Source organism: Bactrocera neohumeralis, chromosome 6 (genome assembly GCF_024586455.1).
Source record: "Bactrocera neohumeralis isolate Rockhampton chromosome 6, APGP_CSIRO_Bneo_wtdbg2-racon-allhic-juicebox.fasta_v2, whole genome shotgun sequence".
NCBI classification, from domain to species: Eukaryota; Metazoa; Arthropoda; class Insecta; order Diptera; family Tephritidae; genus Bactrocera; species Bactrocera neohumeralis.
The window spans coordinates 53620648-53627331 of record NC_065923.1 but is presented as its reverse complement, the minus strand read 5'-3'; positions in this window follow the sequence as shown (position 1 = coordinate 53627331).

Here is a 6684-nt window from a genome sequence, read left to right as displayed (position 1 = left end):
CAACCGCCGTCGGTGGAAACATTTCATTTGAAAGGATTGGGCGATAACCACATACACCTACCACTATCTACAAGGTGGTTATGTTCAAAGGTTTTAGAAAAGCGTTAATTCGTCTGGGTAATATTATCAAAAAAATAAAGCACAATTAAAGACAAGAAGGCTGCAATACGCTACGAGAATGCGATCGTCCACCATTGGGAGAAATTTATTTCTCATAAACTCTTGAATAAAATAAACCAAATTAATTTTAATTTTTTGTCATTTCTTGTACTCAGATTGAAAGCAGGCAAAATCGGTCTTCAACATCCACTTCCCTTAAACGATATTTTGTATTCCAACAGTTTCTTTTACTTTGGAATATTTAGAAGAATGACCACTATGGTGAACTAACACCATTATCACAAGAGATTTTTATAACCAGGTAGAATATTCTTGTGAACGGGTAATATCGGTTGATGAATGCTTCGTTTACGGTGACTCTCCCCTCTGATGCCGATGTCTGAAATTGGTTTCTTGAGTTCGAACGGGCTTTTACTTCAGGTTTTAAAGTGCCACGGTTAGGTTTTCAACATTTTGTGTGGTAAAAGTCCATGATCTTGTATTGATAAACAGCCTAATGATCCTGCGTAAGATAGGTAAGTTAGTAGGCTTCTCGAAAGACCACGTGGTTCATATAATGTGTGGGTATAAGTTTGCTGTCAGAGCGATGGAAGCCGGGTTTGCTTATTCCGGATAACAGGCGCAACTGTTGGACCAAACCATATTAGTGTGCGACATTAGCCAAGCGCATTTCGAAGAGAAAGACACTCTTTCCGACAATTTAAAGAAATACCAATTCTTAACAGGATTATGAGATATACAAAAGACTCAAAGATAACTTTCAGAAAACGCTCTTATTTGATGAAGAATTAAGTACTTTTTGGTTTTTGGTTGGAACTATAACAAATAGCTGTCTTACTAACTGTCCGAACAAATTCAAGTTCTTTTATGGAATCTTTTTATTTGACAAGATATTCTTAAACAATGGATTATTCTTTAAGATAATGCTATTATTCCCGAACACATTCTTCAGATCGAAATACTATGGTGTTTTGCTGTTATATAAGGACTTTTTGAGTGCCCCCTGGTGGCGCCATCTATTGTCGACGTGCGTTAGAATCTGCTACCTTTATCATTACAGTGAGAATTTCATGACATTTTATTGATTGAAAAAGGTGTGTGTCGTATGTTTGTTTCGGTGCGAACAAAACATTGATTTTGTTTTAAAATGACGACTCAAAAAAGCCGAAATCATCATTAAGTTCATGGAAATGGAATTGAACATCTTCAAAACATCGATTTATCATTTTGAACATTCTTATGAAGGTGTGGACGGTTTGTTATTTGACCAAAAATCACATTCGAAGGACGATTAACCATTAACCACTCCCCGTATTCACCTGATATGGCACCGGGCGACTTCTTCCGTTTCGGAAAAATGCATTTGCCAATGAAAGGAAAGCGTTATGCAGACATAGGGGCCATTCAAAAGGCTTGCACCGGAATACTGGCGGCCATACCGGCCAACGAGCTAAAACACTCGCTCGACATGCTTTTGGACCGAGCAAAAAGCTTTATTGAAGCAGAAGGAGACTATTTTGAATAAAATAAATTGATTTTGCCGAAAAAACCATTTGTTCTGTTTTTTAAGTCCTGTTTGCTTTGGAACGCACCTTGTACAAGCTGGCTAAATAAAATAAATATCCTCATAAACTATTATTTTTATCTTTGTTAAGAAACCTCTTTTCGATTTGAAGGTTGTTTATATGTGTCAAACAAGGTGATTAGAAAGAACTTTGTTTCCTTCGGATGAAATCGTGGTTAGACTTACTTATATGTACATATAGTGGCTATAAGAAATGCATCTGTGAGGGGTTTTTTGGTTTCGGTTTTTTAATATTATAGGTGACCTGGTCTACGGAAAGCGGCCTTAGGTGTCAAAAAATCAATTTTCACTTTTTAGTTGATTCGGATGGAAGATGAGATGAGATGATTTTAACAGCTGTTTCCCAGAAGTCCCAGTTTCCGCACGTTAGCTCCCTTTTCGTAGACCAGGTCACATATAACATGTATATTCTTCTGTAAATATGTAGGCATGCGTGTTATAATCTGAGGCTCTCCGTGTCATCCACACTGTCACGTTACACGACAATTTATCACTAACACAGTTAAAGACCGCCTCATTACTCATTTCGTTTTTTGCATTTTTCATTCGGGATAACTCAGTCGAAAATCTGCAAGAACTGCCCAGCTTTTTGCTTACTGCCGCTTAAGCGTATATTAACTTAATTTGTTCATAAGTGAGCGCAAATCTCTGCGACGACAGATACCGCTAGGCGTTCCGGCCAGCTCATCACTTTCGCTAAAATTGTTGCTTTATGCGTGTACGTTTTGCATACGCATACGAGTGCGAGTGTATATCAACATACCGTTAGGCGTACGGTTGGAACGCCGTTTTTTGTTGCTTGTTGCAATTTGCTTTGCTTTGATGTTTCTTTTCTCGCATTTTCGCTTTTTTCGCCATTTTTAACCGCCTCTATTTCATTTGCATAGAGCCTTTGCACGTGTGTGTGTGTTGTTGGGTGTTTACTCAGCGCTGCCGCAGCGTAATTTAGTGAAGAGTTAGCGAACCATATTTTGCTTGGTCTCCAGCATATTTTGCTACTTTTAAGTGGATCCCGTCGCTTATTGCCGACGTTGCCATAAATTTTGGGTCGAGTTAACACCGGACGATTTGGGTAAACGAGTCTTGTTACATTCTTACCCGCTTTCATTAGGTTTTGCTGCATATTTTTTCCGCAACTTTCATTATCCCAATTTTATTTTCGGTATTTACGCTTTCCTTTTAATTTTGCTGTTGTTGTTGATATTTTAAATGTTCACAGTTCTATTTGTTTTTGTAATTTGCCTTTAAATGTAAATTGCCCTTTGTACATATTACCGTTGCGTTTGTTTAACGAAGCGAATCAACACGAAACGATTGTGATCCTTTCGACAATTCCGTCCGTTTGGCATTTTATGCATTTCGAGCGAACCTTATGCTTTGCCATGCTCATTGTGTATGACTTCAATCGCTGTGGTATCCTGTTTTAACCGCTGTGCGCCTTAATGGCGACTCGCCTGAGCGTGAAATGGATTAAAAGTGTCTCAATCGTATCCGCTTTTTGAGCCAAAGGTTTGTCTGTATTCATGGCAGAGCGCACACTTGAGGGAAATGAGAATTAAAGAAACGAGCTCTACAACTAGTTCACTTTCGGAGAATACATATGTTTTAGTTTTTGGCAGCCTAAAAAAATGGTGAATTTGCTATAAAAAGTATAGCGTAATAATAGCAGAGAGAAGTGAATATGGCTACACAATTGCCACTATCTGAAGGAACAAAATGAAAAACATCTTCAGAAGCTGCTAATAAGAAAATAGAGGTGCATTGTTTCTCGGAAATGATCCATGCCTCTATATTCGCTACGTTCAGATAGAGAAAGTATTTGCTCAAGCTGAGAATCAGTTAGTATCCAAATGCAAAACGAACTCACAGAACTTAGTCAAAGTTAACACACAGAAAGTAATTTTTTCTGGATTATTATTATTTTTATTAACCACTAACCAAAGCAGTCAGACTTGTCTGAGTTTAGAAAGCTTCAACGGCTCTAAAGGAATTATATACCTACTCCCTCATATACGAAATTGGGAATAAATATTTAAAGGAAAACTGGTGGGCAATCTAGTGGTTCTGTGCAATGTGCTTCAAAGATATATTTAAAACTGAGCCTTTGTATACTTAGGAAAGTAGGAAGAGTGTTACCCCTACGGGCTCAATGAGCGCTAAACTGCACCATTTTGATACACTACCCGTAAGACCTTTAAGTATTACTATGTCGTTTCATTGTTATGTTCGAACCACTTGGTATCCTCAATTTAACAACTTTTCGCCTGCTTTACTGCTCTCTGTGGATAGGTATTTTAGGTTTGGTACCTGATGGGTTCCAAGACTTCTACAGCGATTGTGATAGAGCTGTGCACTCGCAGGGGAAGTTTAGAACTATTTCCTTGCTCCCCTCGCAGCTACGCCAAATATTGTTATGATACATTCCCATTTTAAGCGCGCTTTTCCTGAACCCTTGTAATAACTCATTTGCTTTTTTCTTGTCATATTTTGACCGCATATGTTTCAATATCTTGCATTTGATTGTAGAATTCCATCTGTTCGGAACTGTTTGCTGAAATTGCGCATTTAACTTCCTCTTGATCGTTCCTAACGGGCACGGGCAGACATAATTCAGAATTGTATTATTAAAATTTTAATGCGGAGTCAATCATTATAGCAGAGTTGCTTCTCCCGCATATCGTATATTTAAGACTAGTATGTGAAGAAAGTTCTTCTAATAAAAAAACATTAATGGCTTAAGGAAAGTACATAAGCACTTCCAACACTGAATACCAAAGGGATTATGCATCCTTGCAAAAATCCAAAAATGAGGCAAAAAATGTTTTCCTTTGGATGAAAACCACTGGCCGGTTACGTCTTTAGATTTACTTAAACACATAATTATTAAAAGAAATGCACCTGTGAAGGGTACATTAGCTTCGGTTAATGGTTTTTCCAGTTTTTGTCTGCAAATGCGTCTTCCCTCTTTAACTCGCATGTGTTGTGGTGGATCGTAACGTTGCGAGGTAGGCAGTCTGTTTTCTCTCCGCTACGACTTGGCACTCCTCATCGTACCAGCTGATCATTTGACTTTTCCGAAAACCAATGGTTCTTTTGCAGTTGTACGTAAGAAGCTTCAAATGCCCTCCCACAGTTCCCTTATACCGAGTTGCTGACGATTGATATTAGGGAGGAGGAGTGCGAGTCGAGTAATCGTTCGGCTATCTGTTGTGACTGCAGGTTCTCGACGTCGAACCGTCTTTGTATTTGTTGAAGTGCATGTTTTGTTGCACAGAGGCGGGTGCGAATCTTGGCTGCAACAAAATAGTGGTTCGAGACGATGATAAGACCTCGAATCGTGTCCACATCTAAAACACTGAGGGGAGTCTTCCGACTATCACAACGTGATCGATCTGGTTGGTGGCTTTTCGATTCCTGAAACAGCCAGGTGGCTGGATGAATTTTCTTATGCTGGAAACTAGCACTACAGATATCTATATTTCGGGCCTCGGCGAAGTGCCGATCAGGCTCAAACCATTTGGGAATGTGTCATCGTGGAGGCCGACCGACCTTTGTGCCAAAGATACCTTTCTTGCCCACCCTAGCGTTAAAGTTGCCAAGCACGATTTTGACATCGGGCGGGGGCAACTCTGATAGGTGCGCTCCAAGCGCTCATAGAAGGCATCTTTGGTCACATCGTGCTTCTCTTCCATCGAGCGTGGGCGCAAACCAGCGTTATGTTGAAGAACTACTCGTTGCGGATTGTGGCTAGACGATCAACCACCGGGGTGAATGCCAGGACTCGGCGACGGAGTCTATTTCCCCCCCTACTCCCATATCGAAATGGCGCTCCTTTATATGACCACTGTACACTGTATATAGATATCACCAACCGTGAATAGCAAAACTACCTTTTTTTCGTTTTCCGACGAAGGTTTTATAATATTTAATTATTAAAAAAAAGGAAAAAACACAACTTTAATTAAAATTTTGGATGTTGTGAAATGATGAATGCGGTGTGTCGGTGTTGCACATCTATGTAGGGTTGTGTGCTGGTGTGGTACGCTGAGGCTCATTTGGCCAACCACTGCTGTAAATGCCACAAGGACTTACTCGTCTCAGTCCTTGTCCCATCCATCGCACTTCTTGGACGGGGGTGATATCAGCCTTTATTTTTACGGGGACAGCCAGTGACCCGGATCAAACTCCGCTTATCATCCTGATCATTTACATACATATATATTTATTGCTATATCTATGCCGATTAATTTTAGGTGATATATACAACCGTTAGGTGAACAAAACTATTATATCCTGTATAAAAACGATATGCAGGTAAAAAAGCCTAGAGACTTCTATGTTGCATAAACCAATGGCCAGTATTAGAACTAAAAGGTTAGTCAACTATCGGGTGATTTTTTAAGAGCTTGATAACTTTTTTTTAAAAAAAAACGCATAAAATTTGCAAAATCTCATCGGTTCTTTATTTGAAACGTTAGATTGGTTCATGAGATTTACTTTTTGAAGATAATTTCAGTTAAATGTTGACCGCGGCTGCGTCTTAGGTGGTCCATTCGGAAAGTCCAATTTTGGGCAACTTTTTCGAGCATTTCGGCCGGAATAGCCCGAATTTCTTCGGAAATGTTGTCTTCCAAAGCTGGAATAGTTGCTGGCTTATTTCTGTAGACTTTAGACTTGACGTAGCCCCACAAAAAATAGTCTAAAGGCGTTAAATCGCATGATCTTGGTGGCCAACTTACGGGTCCATTTCTTGAGATGAATTGTTCTCCGAAGTTTTCCCTCAAAATGGCCATAGAATCGCGAGCTGTGTGGCATGTAGCGCCATCTTGTTGAAACCACATGTCAACCAAGTTCAGTTCTTCCATTTTTGGCAACAAAAAGTTTGTTAGCATCGAACGATAGCGATCGCCATTCACCGTAACGTTGCGTCCAACAGCATCTTTGAAAAAATACGGTCCAATGATTCCACCAGCGTACAA